This window comes from Rhinopithecus roxellana, chromosome 21 (genome assembly GCF_007565055.1).
Source record: "Rhinopithecus roxellana isolate Shanxi Qingling chromosome 21, ASM756505v1, whole genome shotgun sequence".
Taxonomy (NCBI): domain Eukaryota; kingdom Metazoa; phylum Chordata; class Mammalia; order Primates; family Cercopithecidae; genus Rhinopithecus; species Rhinopithecus roxellana.
The window spans coordinates 65,868,307-65,887,642 of record NC_044569.1 but is presented as its reverse complement, the minus strand read 5'-3'; the positions used below and the strand labels follow the sequence as shown (position 1 = coordinate 65,887,642).

General features: G+C 41.8%; 1 long non-coding RNA gene across 1 annotated transcript in view; it reads left to right on the top strand.

Moving 5' to 3' along the window:
* Positions 1-3,546: 3,546 nt before the first annotated feature.
* Positions 3,547-19,336, top strand: part of LOC115895512 — a 285,166-nt gene continuing 269,376 nt past the window's right edge. The window contains exons 1-2 of the long non-coding RNA XR_004055710.1: positions 3,547-3,619; positions 18,357-18,493. This is a non-coding gene — a long non-coding RNA (uncharacterized LOC115895512). The remainder of the gene's footprint in view (positions 3,620-18,356; positions 18,494-19,336) is intronic.

The window sequence follows — 19,336 nt, the reverse complement described above, 5'->3', positions numbered from 1 at the left end:
ACTGTGCAAGTGTGGAATGTAGGTTGTGCACTCCTTATGAGATGGAACAGTTTCATGTTGAAACTGTCCCCTCCCCATCTGTGGTAAAGTTATCTTCCATGAAACCAGCCTCTGGTGCCAAAAATGTTGGGGACCTCTGTTGTAGAGTACATAGAAAGAACCATCAACATCTTTGCTAGAATGTATACAGCTTCTGAAAGCGAGGGAAAAAAATACATTTTCCTCTCTCCTTCTAGGTTCAATGACTAAAGCCCATAAATCAAACTGATGAAAGACAGATTAACAAGAGAGAGAGAGAAAAAAAAACCAAAAAACCAAAAAAAAGTTCTAATTGTATAGGTATGCAGCAGAGAAAAGAAATATGACTCCCAATCACAGAAAAAAAAAAAATGTGGCTCAAGGAGGCAGCCAGATGATTGAGATTCATACACCCTCTTATTAAGCAAAGGAAAATGGGGCTTGGGGCTTCTGTATGGGGAAGATAAGTTATGGGAAGGTAAGGGGAGGAAATGTATAGTAAATAAGGATTGCCTTGTTATGCAGATAAGAGTGTCTCAGTGATAAGAGTTGTCTCCTGAGTAGCTTTCTTCCTGGTATGGAGGCACTTTTACAAATGAAAATTTCCTTATTAAATGTAAATTTTCTTTACAAAAGGGAAAATTTATTCTTTAGTTTTAGGCAGTTAGAGGAAATTAGAGCTCTTCCTCCATCTGCTGGTTCTCAATTGCCTTTAGCTCAAAATAATCCTCATGCCAAAGTGGCATATATTTTTTGGGGGGTGGTAACATATTTAGTACCCTTCATATCCAAGCAAATCTAGACTCAGGTTAGAATGTTTTCTCAAATGATGATGCATTTGGCTGACTAGTTGGCTAGACTGGGCAACAGATTTAAGAGTGTTTGAGAAAAGGTCACTGCTCATTATGGCCTCAGCTATCCTGACACACCTACCTCATGCTCCTTTTTAATTTCATACTGCTAATTTCCATTTAAACACTGCCTCTTCTTAGGGCTTATTATAATTAGTTGTCTCCGGGCATTACATATTCAGCATTTTGGCTGTGTTCAAAATTTCAGCTAAAGAGAAATTATCCAAATTGCATAAGACATGATGGCATTCATTCTTTTAACAGCCTTATCTCACTAGTTTTGTGTTTTGCAGAGAAGAAGGCAGCTAGATTCCCTTCCTTTCATGTAATAAAACATAGAGAATAATAGGTCTTACAGCAAACCAGAAGCAAAATTACAATGAAGACAAATATTTGAGAATGCATCCAAGAAATTTTTGGGAAAAAGGTGTGCCCTGGGAAGATAGATTCCAATCAACACAAATTAATTTCTCAGGAAAAGATTGTTAATGTTTCCCTCCTCCTTTATTTCAGCATTGGCATTTTGATTATGGGATTCAATTCATGCCACAGAATGAGGGCATGGCTTGATCCTGTCCAGTGCAAGTCTTGTTTGGGATGAAAAATAAAATAAGGTGTCCATACCTTAATGGATGAGAAATGAATAAGTTCTTCTGGTGCAGGTACCATGTCTTATTCATCTTTATGCCTCCTGAAATGACAAGCCCAGTCACCTGTGCATGGTAGATGATTGATAAAAGTTTACTGAACTGAATTACTGAAGACAAATGAATCTTGGGATCTGATGTGTGCTCTTAATCTTTTGAGGCTATTGTCAAGGACAAGCATGAGTCTTTTCTGGGAATGTGTATTCCTTCTTATTTTTAACTGTGTACCTGAAGGTTTATACATGGTTACTTAATCAGCATGGCATAAAATCCAAGGAAATAGCTCATTTACATTCTGCTTTATTTAAATTAGACCTGGGGAGCTCTTACTCAGCTTGCTTCGTTATTAATAAATAATGAATCTATTCAGGAAGGAGACGTCAGTACTGGGGTGAGGGAGGGCTAGCTGCAACCAGGTAGACTGCTAACATTTTAGTGAGGACTGAGTACTACAAACACTGTGTATGAGCAATTTGTGGAGTAAGTTTTAAATATAGCCTTGTCTTGGAGTCAAGGAATGACCAGATCAGCGATTGGTTGTTTCTATGTCTCATACCCAGAGTCTAGTTTTCCCCTTGTTAAAGTTATGACCAGTAAACAACTGTGCTTTCTGCAAAACTGGGAAAGCACTTGCAATGGTCAGGCTTGAGTGTTGTATGTAGCAAAGCAAAGTTGGTGGGTGCAGAATGAAAGATAGTGATCACTTCTCCACTCAGGATTTATTTTCATTGTTTTTAGCTGAGAAAATAAATGTGGAGATTTTTCAGACAAACAGGGTTTCTTGAAAATGCAGGTAATTGCTCCCATTGGTGTGCTCTGAAAGCACGGCGATACTTGCTGGGATAGATCACGAGCTGACATTACATTTCCAGGCTGGAGAGCTGGCCTTTATCAGAGCCTCAGAGGAAAAGGAGGCTGAGATTGAATGAGGCTGTGAAAGAGCTGACTGCTGAGACCATCACTTTTGCATATAAATTTTAGATCCTTTAATAACGAGAAATGGTCTGGGTGCATTAAAATTCCACATTAGGCATTGGCTGGCTGTAGACATCCAGGCAAGTGTAGGGGAGAAAAAGATAATTTTCTTTCTACCCATTCTGAGTTCTTAGCCAGGACACACTGTAACAAAAGATGGCTTAACAAGAGAAAAACACATAGAAGTTTATTAACATGTCTGCTTCATATATACATGAGAGTTACCCAGGGAAAAATGAGTAAATTCCAAAGAGATGGCTTTGAATTCAGACATAAATACCATCTTTAACTGAAACAAAGAAGGGTGTGGGAAAGGCAGGTTATGGGGAAGTAATCAGGAAAAGCGTGGCAAACCAGGGTGAGGTTTATTATGCGGATTCGTCAGTGCTGTCTCCATTGTTACATCTCTAGTGAGTTAAACTGGTACAGAGAGGAGACACTTTTACAAATGGAGATTTCCTTCATAGATGTAAATTTTCTTTATGTAATTTCTGCTCTGTTTTCAGAGTTTCTCCTATGTCTGCATTTTCTCAAAATAATCAGCTCTAAATAATTCTTATGCCAAAGAGGCATATTATGGGGTGGCATATTCTGTTCTCCTACATGCTCCTTGCATCCCTTAAAGGGTTTTTTTGTGGGGGGTGTTAAATTGTCCTACTATTTAAAAGCATCTACCCTTAGTTATATAGTTCTCATGTGTAAATCTTAAGAGTGCAATTTAGGGCAGGCATGGTGGTTTATGTCTGTAGTCCCAGCACTTTGGGAGGCTGAGGTGGGAGGATTGCTTGAGTCTGGGAGTTCGAGACCAGCCTGAGCAACACAGCAAGACCTCCATCTATACCATACACACACACAAAATAAAATTGTTAATGCAAATTAATAATCTGATGGAAATCTTCCCACTTCTTTTTGGAATGCCAGAACAGTGAGTCACTAGAAAGTCTTCCAGGGAGGGGAAGTGGCTGCATCCGTGAGCTCGTCACTCATTGGCATACCAGTTATCTCTGCCCTGCAGAGAGCCAAGGCGTCCTTCAGACAGGAAATAGGATCTTAGTGGGTGGCCGCCAAGAGTGCACAGACTTTGAAGCAGGAAAAGACAGTCTCTAGAGCAACGTGGAAAGGATCCAGGTAAGGGAGCTTCCGTCGTCAGGGCCACAGTGGCACCAAGGGGATGCAGCAGAGGGGCTGACTTAGAAGACTAGTTTCTTTCCAATGCCACCCCATCCCACCACCCACGTCCTAAATGGTTTTGTGGAAGTGAATTGCTTAATTTCCCATCTTTTAGCCTTTAAAACATATTTTTCTCCCTCAAGTATTTGTTTTCAGGCAAAAGCAAGCCTCCAAAAGCCCCTTGGTTCTTCTCTGTCTCACCCCTTCTGCCTTGTACACCAGACTGCCAGCAAGCAAGCGGGGAAGTGGAGAACAGCTGGGATCCTCCAGTGAAAAGGTGGCTTAGTGCGAGAGATGTCAAGAGGCTGGGATTGGCGCCCATCGGGAGGCGCAGAGCTCTCTCACTCACGCTTCCTGGGAAATGAAGGAGAAATAATAGGCAGCCCACATTTGCAGCCAGCCAGCCTGGGTGGTATTCCGTGAGGTGAAGCACTCACTCATAAATCCCTTCTGGGGCCAGAGCTGGTTTGACAAGCTGCGGGATTTGGGTGGTCTGCCTGCTCTTTGGGAGCGGCCTTGGGAAGCTGAAGAGATTGAATCAGGACCTCAGGCCCTTTACAGACTCCCTTCTACACTTGGTTGCTGATTAAGAACATTATGTGGCATTTAAAATGGCACAATTATCTTCCTTTGGTGGTTCCTAGCTAAAAGTAGACTCCTATCAGCCCGTGACTGACGACAAGAAGGCTCTTCGTCCCTGTTTTTGAAATAAACATGGGTATAATCTGAATGTGTCAACTACTTATTTCCTAAGGGAGTCTAATGGATAATTTTTAAAATCTAACTTGGACGTATTCATAATAAGCATCATCCATTTTGCTAAGTTCTTTCCTAAGGCAAATAAATACAGTATTGCAATTGCTTTCTTTGTTCTTGTCAGAATGTTTCAGGTTTAGATTTCTCACCCCAGGGGAAGAAGAATGTGTGTACCAGTACATTTGGCAAAATTGGTTTGCAAATGTAGAGGAATATGCTTCTGAATAGAGTTTCCCTCCCATATTTTCTTATGCTATGGGTTGGAAAGGCTATGTTTCCGTATTTGCCAAATGTAAACACAAACAGGCAAACAAACACAATGTTTTTTAAAAAAGTTAAAACAACAAGAAGGCCAGAAGCAATCTGATTTCAGTAATATTTTCAATAAATTAATGGCCTGTATATGTGGCAACAGACACTTGGAAAAGATCAGGCCAACAGATGGGCACAAATAAAGCCACAGGGAAACTGGGAAGGATGATAAATATTATCTGCAGGACATTTTTATCCCCCTTGTTAATTAACTATCCTGCTTTTCTTACAACAGCTATGCTTATTTTCCTTTTTACTACAAAATTGTTTTATTTCATACTGCTTTCTTTCAAGCTTTCTCATATTTCCCTCCTGTGAGTTTTTTTTTTTTTTTTCTTTTTTTTTCTCTATCCCAAATCTGCTTCAATTTTCCATCCTGTGTTCTCTCTCGCATCTCCTTCAAGGAGGTTTTTGCAGGGAGAAAGCAAGGACATTTCCTTTGCCTCTTGTCAGCTTCTTAACAATTTTCTTGCTATTAATGTCTAACAACTTTCCAGCCCCAGGGAATACACATACCTTCTTTTTCTATAAATTCTCGTGTGCTGTTCTCACTGCCCATCGTTGAAAATGCAACATGGCATTGTTGATCTTACTCTCACTCTCTTTTTTTACCTCTGGAAGAATTCCACAGATGAATTGGTTCTGCCCTGTATCTTTGAATGGTTTTTATTTTCTAATATCCAGTGTGGCGGCCTGGCAGAGACATTTAGTTGAAAGAACACGGGGCTCTGGAAACAGCCAGTCCTTGGTTCATATTCTAGTGTTGTCACTTATTAACCGAGTAATATTGGCTAAGTTCTTTGGTCCCTTTGAGCTGGTGTCTTCATTCCAATACCTATTCCAACCATCTGAGTTTGCTAATGGGTCTCAGGGAGATGTAAACCATATATCACTTGGCACCTCATTTCCTTTCTCTGATAGCAGAAAGTGGGAAGGTCATGACCAGTCCAGGGGCCTCTGAGTCAATCATGATTTTTCCTTCTGCAGAGTGTAATACCTTCCTTTCTTCATGTCACAGAAAAAAAACACAGTTGGTGAGTCAAAGAAGACCTTTCTGTTTTTTGAATAGCTTTGACTAGGTACAATTCTTGTAAAGGATTCTTCTTTGGCCAGAGAAGCCCAGATTCGAGGTCCCATGGTCCAGGAGGCATCTGGTATACCTCTCTTGGTATGCATACTCTCCCATTTTATTGACATCTCTCATCAGAGTGGTAGAGAATAGGAGATGATGCTGGAATTCTCCTTTCTGAGTATCAGTCTAGCATTGGCGGAGGGTCAAAAACTATAATAAAACTCTCTAAGGATTTGTCTAATTTGAATAACTCAGATCTGAGCCAACTATCATCTCCTTGGAGAAGGCTTCCCTGACCATATGATCAAAAATACTTCCCCCAGTCACCCTCCAGTCACCAGTCATCAATGTGCTTTATCCTCATCCCAGCACTCACCACTATCTGCAATGACTTGCTCATTTATATGTGTACTTGTTTATGTTTCTTGTTTGTTCTCTCCACCGAAACAAACTCTATGACAGCTAGATATCTACTCTTATTTTCTTTTCTAAGCCTCATTGCTTAGAAGAGTGTATGACAAAAGTAGGCCCCCAATAAATACTTGTTACATAAATAATTATACTCTAGATCTCACTAATGTTGGAAATGACCCCAGCATCTATAAAGGAATGAATATAGCAAAAGATACAGTTCTAGCTGGGCTCAGCTAATCTCACCTGGTTCATCTACCGGGCTGGGCGTGTATGACAGGACAGAGTTTCTTTTATACATTTGAACTGTATCCTAGTTGAACACACTGATATATCCATAATGAAGTGACTATTCAAGAAGGACCAGGCAGTGATTGCAGTTTTATTTATTTCATGGAGCAGTAATCACCACAGTTGATCATGCCTCCTCCTTTTTGAAAACACTTTCTTACCTGTGTTCTCTCTTGAGTTTATCAGCACCGGCACCCCACTTCAGTGTCCACCATTGGTTCCTGTCATCTCCCCAACCTTGACTCTCTTCTCATCTCTGTCATCACTCATTCTCTAGGTGACTGTTTTAGTCACATGGCCTTGTTAGGGGTCAGAAGCGCATACCCCCAAATGTGGTGCTTTTACATGCTAAACTGAAGAAGCCTCGTGGTCTCTCTGATATCTCCCCGCTCCTGACATCTCTCCCCAAATCTTTATCTGCCTAAGATCTAGACCCTCCAAAAGGAACAATTGTTTTTTCTTCCCCTCTCTGTAATACCAAGAGTGTAATCACACCTGAACAGAACCTTTTCCAAGAAAATGTACAAATTCATCTCTGTTCCCTGAGCCACTCATCCTCCCTAGTAATCTCCTCAACAGAATCGCTCTTCCCTCCCCTCCTGTAACCTGCTCCACCAGGATGGTGTGTAAGTTTCTGAACGCTGTTGAGGGGTGGGCAATCCCTCAGTGGTTCTCCCCATATGTATACATTAAATAAATTCATTTGCCTTTTCTCCAATTAACCAGTCTTTTATGAGTTGATTTTTCAGTAAACCTTCAGAGGGTGAAGGAGAGGTTTCCCCTTGGCCCCTACAGCCTCAGATGCCTTTCCATTCTGACAACCATGACATTATATTTTTAGCCTAGACACATATTTCCAGGATGTGTGACATCCCCATTTGGATGTTGAGGTTGATTGCATGATGTCCACAGCCTTTGCCGTGTGACTCTGCATTCCCTCTCACTGAGAGGCAGGATCTACTCTTCCTGCCACCCCTGTGGAATCTGGGCTTAGTCTGTCACTTGCTTGACAGGATGAAGCCAAATTCAATGTATTATAGGGAAAGGAAATATCTTTTCCTCACCTATCACTATGTTCATGACTGAGGCCCCTATAACAAAAGACAGATTAAAAAGACAAAAGCAAAAACGTGTGTTTAGTATAAGTTTTGTGTGACTTGGGAATCTTCTGAAGAAACAGTTAAACGTGTGTATTTTTATGCTTAGGTGTAGGAAGAGAGGATAATCATGGAGAAATATGACTGGAGGACGAAAGGTGTGATCTGCTAGTACTAAACTGGGAGGAGCTTAGCGAGGCTTGTACATTCTGATTTTTCTCTGTGTCCCTGTGTCTTCAGAGATAAGGATGTTTCCTTTTCTCTGGGTATATGAAGGGTATCTCTTGAATGAGGGTCTTATGATCTGCTTCAGAATAGAAGGGCAGGAGAAGGTCAGAGAGTGACCTTCCTAGGTTTTATGACCAGCTTCAGGGGAGAAGAGTGAGGGAGGAATGAGAGTGATCTTCCTGCTTCTGCTGTTTTCTCAAATGCCAAGGTGCCATATTTTGGGGTAGGATATTCTGAACCCCATCAGTGTGCATATACTAAGCCTAGTCCTCAAGAATACTTGTGTATTTCCACTTATTGTCTCTTGTACTTCTGCTACTACCATGAGAAGCACAAGATTAGGCTAACCCTCTGGCCCTGAGAGGAGAATGAGAAGGCAGGGCGCGGTGGCACATGCCTGTAATCGCAGCTACTCGGGAGGCTGAGACAGGAGAATCACTTGAACCCAGGAGGCGGAGGTTGTGATGAGCTGAGATTGCGCCATTGCACTCCAGCCTGGTCAACAAGAGCGAAACTCCGTCTCAAAAAAAGAAAAAAAAAGGATAGGATGAGAAATTTGCAGCAGAGCTTCCTAAGGAACTTCAGTCAAGCCCTGTTAGAGTGGATCACAAATCCAGCAGAGATTGGCTGAGCCAAGCCCTAAGCAGCTGACTCTCATTTAACCCCCAGACTCATGAACTATAAGAGTTATAGCTTTAACCCATTGAGTTTTTTAAAAATTAATTTTAGGCTGGGCGCGGTGGCTCAAGCCTGTAATCCCAGCACTTTGGGAGGCCGAGACGGGCGGATCACGAGGTCAGGAGATCGAGACCATCCTGGCTAATACGGTGAAACCCCGTCTCTACTTAAAAATACAAAAAACTAGCCGGGCGACGAGGCGGGCGCCTGTAGTCCCAGCTACTCGGGAGGCTGAGGCAGGAGAATGGCGTAAACCCGGGAGTTGGAGCTGGCAGTGAGCTGAGATCCGGCCACTGCACTCCAGCCTGGGTGGCAGAGCAAGACTCTGTCTCAAAAAAAAAAAAATAAAAAAAAAAAATAAATAAAAATTAATTTTAGATTTAATTTGCATAGTATAAATTGCATACATTTAAAAGATTCAGTGAGTTTTGACAGTGTATACATTGGTGATCTCAAATACTTGGCATTGTCAGTCTTTTAAATTTTAACCATTCTCATAGAGTAGGTAGGGGTATCTCATTGTAGTTTTTTTTGCTTTGTTTGTTTGTTTGTTTGTTTGAGACAGGGTCTTACTCTGTCACCCAGGCTGGAGTGCAGTGGTGAGATTTCGGTTCACTGCAACCTTTGCCTCCTGGGTTCAAGCCATCCTCCCACCTCAGCCTCCCAAGGAACTGGGACTACAGGTGCTTGCCACCATGCCCAGCTAATTTTTTTGATAGAGATGGGGTTTCGCCATGTTGTCCAGGCTGGTCTCAAACTCCTGGGCTCAAGCAATCCACCCACTTAAATCTTTAGCCTAGACACCCCAATGTGCTGGGATCATGGGTGTGAACTGCTGCACGTAGCCCTCATTGTAGTTTTAATTCATTTCCCTGAGGACTAATAATGTTGAATACCTTTTCATGTGCCTATTGGCCATTTGTCTATCCTCTTTTTGTGACTGTTGAAATCTTTTGCTCCTTTTAAAATTATCTTCATATTCTTGAATTATTAGAGCTCTTTATAGATTCTAGATACAGGTTATTTGTTAGATATATGTGTTGTGAATTTTTTCTTCTATTTTGTGGCTTACCATTTTGAATTCTGAATTCTCAACAACACTTATTGTTTTTTCTTTTATGCATTGTGCTTTTTGTGTCTTATATGCTAGTGAGTTTTGAGGTGGTTTGTGACTCAGCATTAACTAGCTGAGACAGAAATCTAATAGATATTTCAAAACCAATGTTTCCAAAACTGACCCTTCCACCCCGTAACCTGCTTGTCCAACAGGTGTCCTCATCTCCAAAAGTGTAATCCATTCTTTCGGTTATCAGGCAAAAAACTTTATTCTCTTCTTCCTGCCCCACTCTACGTGTAATCATCAGCAAATCCTGTTGGAATTCCCTGCAAAGTATACCCATAACTCCATAACTTGACCATCTGTCAGCATCTCAACCACTATCACCCTGGTCCAAGCTGCCATGGTCTCTGCCTTGAGTTTTTGTAATCATCTCTAAACTGACATCCCTTTTTTTGATTGTTGCATCACGATCTATTTTCAATATGGAAACTAGAATGATGCTTCTAAGATTTTAAGTCTAATTATGACTCTCCTCTGCTCAAAATCTTCCAGGGTTTTCTTTATTCAGGTTAAAACTCAAAATCCTTGTAATAACTCACAACACCCTGCACAGTCTTTCCCCACCTCTACTCTCTCTGATATCACTTATGACCACTCTCTTTAGCTGTCACACACTGCTCATGCCCTCCTGGACTTCTTGCTGCCCCTTCAATATTCTAAGCAAATATCTTCTCAAGGCCTTTGCGTCTGATGCTCCTGTATCTGTAATAGTTTCCTCCCACATAGTTGTGTCCACAAATTCCTTTATTTTCCTCAGGTCTCTACCTACCACTTTGACATCTGACATTACATGCTTTATTCTTATTTTTTCCTACCACTTGATTTTTATACATTTGTTTGATATTTGTTTCTCTTCACCTCTTTTCCCTGTACCCTGCCAAATCTTTAGAATGTAAGTCTCACCAGGGCAGGGATGTTATTTTGTTACCGGTGGATCCTCTGGGCTTGAAAATTGTAAGCTTTTTGAGAGTACAGTGTTAACCTGTATATAATAAATGACTTAAAGTTTAAAATCAAATTTATAATTTTTGGTAAATATGAAAAGTCTGAATACTCTCTACAAGTGGAGAATATGTTTACAATGTTGATGTCCTCAGCTGGGCACAGTGGCTTACATCTGTAATCCCAGCACTTTGGCTGTGGCAGAGGATCCCTTGAGGCCAGGAGTTCAAGACCAGCCTGAGCAACATAGTGAGACCCCCCCCCATCCCTATGTAAAAATATTATAAATAAATAAAACATTGATGTTCTTAAATAGTCGACTTACCCTCTAACACTTATCCTATATTTCTGCTATTGTTCACACCTAAACTTCCCCAAAGTTGCCTATATGCGTAGTTTCCACTCCAATTAATTAATCAACTGAAAGACTCCTCTTGCCATAAGGGTCAAGGAATTTTCCAAGGTTGAGGACAAGGGTCGAGATTACAGTAGGCTGGTACAGTGAGTTGGAATCACTTCTTTTGAAAGTTTACTCATAACAGAGTGGACTGGAGAAAAGAAAGGAAGATGAATAGCTTTGACAGATTTCTTCTGGATTTTCTGAATTTCTCATGTTTGCTCTAGATAGTTTTTATTTTGTGCTTGGGTGAATCTGCTGTTTCCTTCCTCATATGTGTATTTTAGTTCAGAGTTTGTTTTTCTTTTTTTAAGTGCTCTTATCCTAACAGATGTTTTTAATATATCGTGTCTTAGTTTTGTTTCCAAGAGGTGATGTGCTACAGTTTATCACTGAGGTCCTGAGATGGTCCATACTCTAAGCTTTGTGTCTACTGTGGGGGCAAAGGGAAAACTTCCCCCTTGCTCTCTGAAGAGTCATTGAAAATCAACTGACAAAAGGCAGATTGATAGGGAAAAAAATCCATACACACTTATTAATGTGGGAGGCATGGGGAGGAAATCACCTCCCTAGTAGGGTACAGAAGCTTATATACCTTTTTCCTTAGGGGAGGGAAGAGATGAGAGATGAAGACAATTCTTTTGAGGACCAGTACCTCGTTGTTCAGGAGAATGACTGGACCAGGGACACAGAAATTAACTTGTAAATGATTCTTTTTGGAATTCGAATGAACTTGAGAAGCAGGCATTATCTTGTGAAAAAGTCTATTCAGATGTGCTTGCATTTTTCAGTCTTCTTTTTTAATGAGATTTCAGGGAGGGGATATATCTTAGTCTGTTTGTGTTGCTATAAAGAAATACTTGAGGCTGGGTAATTTATAAAGAAAACAGGTGTATTTGGCTCATGGTTTTGCAGGCTGTAGAAAAATCATGGTGCCAGCGTCTGCTCCTGGTAAGGGCCTCAGGAAGCTTCCTCTCATGGCAGAACGGAAGGGGAGCCAGCATCACATAGTGGGAAGAAGGAAGCAAGAGAGAGAGACAGGGGGTGTCAGGGAGTTCTCATGGGAGCTAAGAGTAAGAACTCACTTACTGTGAGGATGGCACCAAGCCCTTCGTGAAGAATCCACCCCGAGATCCAAACACTTCCCACTAGGTCCCACCTGCAACATTGGTGATCAAGTTTCAACATGAGATGTGGAGGGGACAGACATCCAAACCGTATCAGGATAGAAGGCAGTTGTGCCTTTGTTAAGAAGCTTTCATGGTCAGATAAGGAAATTCCAGACAGAGTTGCTCCCTGTACTTGGCAGAGAAAGGAACAAGACTAGGTTAGAAGGGCCTTGGTTCTGAGGCCTTTCAATTTTTAAAAGCACTCAGCATACTCAAGAGCCATACTTTCATTTTTTGCACCCCAACACTACGTAGCTCCCCAATGGGAAACTGAGGGGACACACATTGATTTCCAGGAGTGTTAGCTAATGAAGACAGAAAGAGGCGCTATGTCTGCCAGATTGGAGGATGAAGGAATAGAAAACTTAAATTGACTTAATAATGAACCAATGATCTCACACTAAGAGGAGTCTAGAGGTAGGGTGGGCCTCAGGATCCACATCTCTGTGACGCGTTTGCCTCTGCTCCCTTCTGAGTGTTGGTCTCATTCTCAGGTTGGCATCAAGATGGCTTGTAATTCTAGGCATCATATTTGGACATAACTGCATCCAGAGGAAAAAGGACCATTCCCTTCCAAACTTCCACTGTCTCTTTCTAAGAAGTGAAGAAACATTTCCCACATGCCTTTCCCACCCCTGTCCCCAAGCAGATTTCACATTTTATATCAACAGACAGAAGTGCACCATATGCCTACCCAGTCTTAAACTGGTGAGGGGCCTGGGACCCCCATGATCGCCTTAGACTTCTCAGGGTCTCACCCTGGAGGTCACATTGGGGTCATCTTCCTTTAAGCCATGCAGAGGGGTACATAACTGAACAAAAGTAAGGTTTTGTTCAGTAGGAAGAAGACAGAGTTTAGAGTAAAAGCAGATACAACTAACTGTACCTGCTACAGATGCCCATCCGGATCCTACCACATTTTTTACATAAATGGAAAGTAAAAGTGAAAGTGGATCCATGTGGACGTCAGTTGATGGTTGGCTTTAATCCATCAGAGGAGGACACACTAGGTTAGAAGTAAAAATAATCTGTTTCTGCAAGTTTGGAATATGTAAACTCAAAAACATCCATGTAAAAGTATCAATAAAATCTTATTTTGCATAAAGATTAAAATGATGTTAATCTGGGCCAGGTGCGGTGGCTCACACCTGTAATCCCAGCACTTTGGGAGGCCGAGGTGAGCTGATCACTTGAGGTCAGGAGTTCAAGACTAGCCTGGCCAATATGGTGAAACCCTGTCTCTACTAAAATACAAAAAATTAGCTGGGTGTGTTAGCACGTGCCTGTAGTCTCAGCTACTTGGGAGGCTGAGGCATGAGAATCACTTGAACCAAAGAGGTGGAGATTGCAGTGAGCAGAGATCATGCCACTGTACTCTAGCCTGTGCAATAGAACCAGACTCTGTCTCAAAAAAAAAAAAAAAAAAAAAAGAGAGATGTTAATCCACTAAGTTAAAACAAATTATCAAGAGTCATGTAATTTTTTTAAAGCTGATAGAGTGAATATTGTAGTCTTTGCTTATACTTTTGCAACATGATCATTTTAGCTGGTAAACAGATAAACCAACCCGGTTTTGCAAGATTCAATAAACCATGCTGTTGTTTGCATTTTGGGACTTCTGCGAGTGATTTTAGTTACTATTATGCTATTGTTTTAGCATTCACAGTTATTATTATGCAAAGTATTTTTACAACTCATAACAACGTCATTCAAATGTTCACAAAATAGGGATGCAAGCGTTTACATTGAAAAATGTTCCCCCGGCCTGGCGCGGTGGCTCAAGCCTGTAATCCCAGCACTTTGGGAGGCCGAGACGGGCGGATCACGAGGTCAGGAGATCGACACCATCCTGGCTAACACGGTGAAACCCCGTCTCTACTAAAAAAAATACAAAAAACTAGCCGGGCGAGGTGGCGGGTGCCTGTAGTCCCAGCTACTCAGGAGGCTGAGGCAGGAGAATGGTGTAAACCCGGGAGGCGGAGCTTGCAGTGAGCTGAGATCTGGCCACTGCACCCTAGCCTGGGCGACAGAGCGAGACTCCGTCTCAAACAAAAAAAAATAAAGAAAAAAATAAAGAAAAATGTTCCCCCAAATCAACAGCATTTGAAGGGAAGTTACATGTGATAAGACGCCAGGAAGGAGGGAAAAGGACTACTCTGAACCATGGTGCAGTTAATATGGGAGACAATACTCCATGAAATATTAGATGTAATGCTGGGAACAGGAAAAACAGCTTTAAAGCAAAAAATATGTTATAACTTGTAAATGTGCTCTGAGAATACATCTGTCTTATTTTATATTTATTCCCTTGAGAAAATCATTCTTGAATTATGCAAGTTCAAATTATACAAGGTCTGGCAAGACACATCTTTCCTATGAAATAAGACCTCCCCACATTTTTATGACCAGAAATAATCCAACTTAAAAAAAAAAGTCAGTGCTGCTTCGCACTTAAATAAACAAGTTCCAGGTTGTCTTTTTAATAGGAAAACTGCATTTTTAGATTATATAATCCATCAGTCTGAATTGCTTAGAAAGTGCTTAGCAAAGTCCCATGTGCATATAAGTGTAAACGAAATGTTTTTTAGTGATAAGAATCAGATAGTTAATATTTTGAAAGCATTTTGTTCACACAGGTGGAGAGCTAAATTAATTTCCTTGAACTGTATAGGAGAATGCACAGGTATCAATTTAATTCAGCTTCTTATTAGTGCAAAACCCACAGGAATGTTACCATGTAACAGTCAGCTGTCCACATGATTTATGCTATTTATTATTTTTAAAAGGAGTATTTTGCATTTCTTTTTATTTCCATGTGATAACCTCGGCAGAGTGAAATCCCATTTCTAGTTTCCACGCTGTCATAAAAACAGGTTTGGCTTTTCAAGTTCAGTCGTGTGATTTGTGTGTGTAGTTTCAATTTGTGATGTGTCAGCCAGTGAACAGCTGATTTAATAACAGTTAAGAACCTCTACTACGTAGGAATGACTGAAGTGATGTTTCTCTAGATCAATAGTATTGCCTGGTTTTACTGAGGAAATAAATCATTTTGCCACATGGTTGCCAAAATGTGAGAGGTTTTTGGATCGATGACACAAACCTATGTTATCTTTGGAGAGACTATGAGACCTTAGTTCATCAATCAAATCAACTTTAATTAAATCTAATTTAATGGACTACTGCCTAGTAAAAAGAACACTTAAAGTCATAGTTGAAGCGCACAGGGCTTTTCTTTTCCTACAAGTAGCGAATACACTAAAAAGAAGGCAGCAGCTCAGTGGAGCTGCCAGCAAGCCCTCCCTGCTGACGGATTTCTGAGAGTGGCTTCCCTTCTGATATTCTTGCTCAGAATCAGAAGGTAAGACCTGAGTCTTACCTTTTAATGTAAGAAAAAGATGCTGCAGGCTATGTAGGCAGGAACCAATGGATCTCTAATTAGATTTTTGGTGTCATCAAGAAACCACCTCCCTTTCCGTCTATCAAAACAGGAGTCATCAAGAAACCACCTCCCTTTCCGTCTATTCTTTCACACTTTTTTTTGTGTGGTAAATATTTATTTTTGTCATTTTAGTCATTTTGAAGCATGCAATTTAGTGGCATTAATTATATTCACAGAGTTGTGCAACTATCACCACCATCTAGTTCCAAAACATTTTTATCACCCCCAACAGAAACTATATTATTTAAGCAATAACCCCTCATTTTCTTCTTCCTCGGCCCCTGATAACAACTTCTCCTCCTCCTTCTCCTCCTCCTCCTCCCCCTCCTCCTTTCTCCTCTTCTTCTTCTTCTTTTTTTTTTTTAATTTTTTTTAGACAGGGTGTCACTCTGTTGCCCATGCTGGAGTGCAGTGACACACAGCTCATTGCAGCTTTGACTTCCTGGGCTCAGGTGATCTTCCCACCTCAGGCTCCCGGGTAGCTGGGACTACAGGCACTCACCACCATGCCCAGCTAATTGTTTGCATTTTTTTTGGGTAGAGACAGAGTCTTGCCATGTTGCGCAGGCTGGTGTCAAACTCCTGGGCTCAAGCAATCCACCTGCCTTGGCCTCTCAAAGAGCTGGGATTATAGGAGTCAGCCACTGTGCCTGACCACCCCTGGTAATTTTTTTTTTTTTTTTTTTTTTTTTTTTTTTTTTTTTTTTTTTTTGGCGAGAGAGTCTTGCTGTGTCACCCAGGCTGGAGTGCAGTGGCATGATCTCGGCTGACTGCAACCTCCGCTTCCTGGGTTCAAGCAATTATCCTGCCTCAGCCTCCTGAGTAGCTGGGATTACAAGCACCCACCTCCACGTCTGGCTAACTTTTGTAGAGACAGGGTTTCGCCACACTGGCCGGGCTGGTCTTGAACTCCTGACCTCAAGTGATCCACCCACTTCAGCCTCCCAAGGTGCTGGGATTGCAGGCACGAGACGCCGCACCCAGCCCACCCCTGGTAACTTCTAATCTATTTTCTGTCTCTATGAGTTTCCTTACTATAGGTACCTCATATAAGGGGAATCATTCAATATTGGCTCTTTTATAACTGATTTGTTTCACAGGGTTTCACCTAGGGTTTCACATAGGTATTTTCACATAGGTATTTTCAGGGTTCGTCCATGTTGTAGCATGTCTCAGAACTTCCTTCCTTTTAAAGTTTGTTCCTGGGAAACCTGCCCGTGGCAGCAGTATGACAGTCATATGACACAGTGGTATGAGAGTAGGAGTGGGGCTGATGTGGTCTGCAGGGCATAGGGAAGATGTCCTTGAGGTAGTGATGTTTGAACAAAGCTCTGAAGATTCATTGGCTCAGGGTTCCACAGGCCGTACAGGAAGCATAGTGGCTTCTGCTTCCGAGGAGGCCTCAGGAAGCTTCCAATCACGATGGAAGGCAACAGGGAGCGAGGCACTTCACATGGCTGGAGCAGGAGGAAGAGAGAAAGAGAAGATGATGTAGGTAAAGAGGACAATGGATGGTGTTCCAGGTTGAAGGAAGAGCAAGAGGAAAACCCCAAGGCAAAAAGAAGTCTGGGGAAAAAGAAGTCCTGGACCCTTAAAGACCGGCTGCTGGCCGGGCTTGGTGGCTCACACCTGCAATCCCAGCACTTTGGGAGGCCAAGGTGGGAGGATCACTTGAGATCAGGAGTTCAAGACCAGCCTGGCTAACATGGTGAAGCCCTGTCTCTACTAAAAATATAAAAATTAACTGGGCATGGTGGTGAATGCCTATAATCCCAGTTACTTGGGAGGCTGAGGCAGGAGAATTGCTTGAACCTGGGAGGTAGAGGTTGCCATGAGCTGAGATCATGCCACTGCACTCCAGCCTGGGTGACAGAGCAAGACTCCATCTCAAAATAAATAAATAAATAAATAAATATAAAAATAAAGACCAGGTTGCAGAACACAGTGCCAGGAGTGGGTAGCCTGGGGAAAGTGCTAGATCATGCAGAGCTCTACTATGGCCACATTAAAAATAGTGGATTGGAGGGTGTGTGTGTGTATGCACGCACATGTGTGTGACAGGGAGCATCGTGTGTGTTTTGAAAAGTCATTCTGGCTGATGATTTATGGGTTAGAAGGGAAAAGGAGCTGGGATGTCAGAAAAAAAACTGACAGTCTGTAATCTCTGGTCCAGCATCTCTGGTCAAGAGATGCTGTCTTGGACTTGTGTCATTGCTGTTGATGTGTGGAAAGTGGATGGATTCAGTGAGACTGCAGAGATAAAATTACTTAAGATGGTCAATTTTGTGTTACACATATTTTACCACAACTTTTAAAAGTCACCAGGCCATGGTGATTGGATATGGGCAGAAGGAACAAGGAGTGGCAAGGATTTTAGGCTCGAGCAAATGGACAAATAGTCCCTTGGAGGAACACTAAGTTTGTGTGGGTCCACGAGTTTAGTTCTGGACAGTTTGAGGTGCAGATGCTATTTATGGAAGTGGATATATTGATCTTGGGCCTGAAGGAGATGTATGACCAACAGGCCCATGCTGAATCCTAGTCATCAGGCTGGAGTTCAGACGCAGGACTTAAATCTTGGGAGGAAGTGGCAAGACAAATGTAGAGTTTCAGGCATAAACAATCTTGTTAGGCAGAGAAGGCTCCTATCAACATAACTGAGTTTGGGAATAATAAATCTGCTATCAGAATTGGCAAATGAAATCAAGGACAGAAACCGTGTTTCCCAATTACTGTCTTGGGTCCTAAAAGATCCCATCTTGTTTTTTTTCCTGCTGCACAAGAATCGAAAACATTCCTGGAAATGGAGAGTCCTGACATGATGGCCCCATGATGAAAATAACCCAGATCCCTGAGTCACCATGTGGACACGAGACACCAAGGAGAAAACATGTGAACCTTAATAAGTTTGGGGTGAGAGGTAAATAAACTTTAAGTATGTTAAGCTTCTGTCGTTTCAAGGTAATATAGTGTGGAAGGCAGAAAAATGGCCCACTCTCTCCTGGCATCTATTAAAGATGTCCAAATCCTCATTTCTGGAACAGGTGAATATGTTAAGTTACATGGCAGTAGCAGTCACATAGCAGATCGAATTAAGGTTTGTATTAGTCTGTTCTTACATGGCTATAAAGAAATACCTGAGCCTGAGTAATTTATAAAGAAAAGAGGATTAATTGGCTCATGGTTTTGCAGGCTGTACAGGAAGCATAGTGGCTTCTGTTTCTGGGGAGACCTCAGGAAGCTTCCAATCATGGTGAAAGGCAAAGGAGTGAGGTACTTCACACAACTGGAGCAGGAGGAAAAGAGAGAGAGAGAGAAGTAGGGGAGGTGCTACACGCTTTTAAACAACCAGATCTCGTAAGAACTTACTCCCCATCAAGAGAACAGCATCAAGGGGATGGAGCTAAACCATTTATGAAGGATCCGTCCCCATGATCCAGTCACCTCCCACCAGGCCCCACCTCTAGCTATAGGGATTGCAGTTGATTATAGTTGAATATGAGATTTGTGCAGAGACACAGGTCCAAACCATATCAAGGTTGCATATCAGAAGTCTCCAAAATTTAAAAGTCTCCTGGATTACCCTGCTGGTCCTAATCACTGGAGTCCTTAAAAGCAGAGAACCTTTCCCATTTGTGGTCAGAGAGAGATGTGATAAAGAAAGCAGCATCAGACACATGTGATATTATTGGCTTTGATGAGGGTAGGAAGGGGCCACGAGCCAGGGAATGTGAGCAGCCTCGAGAAACTGACCTCATTTAAC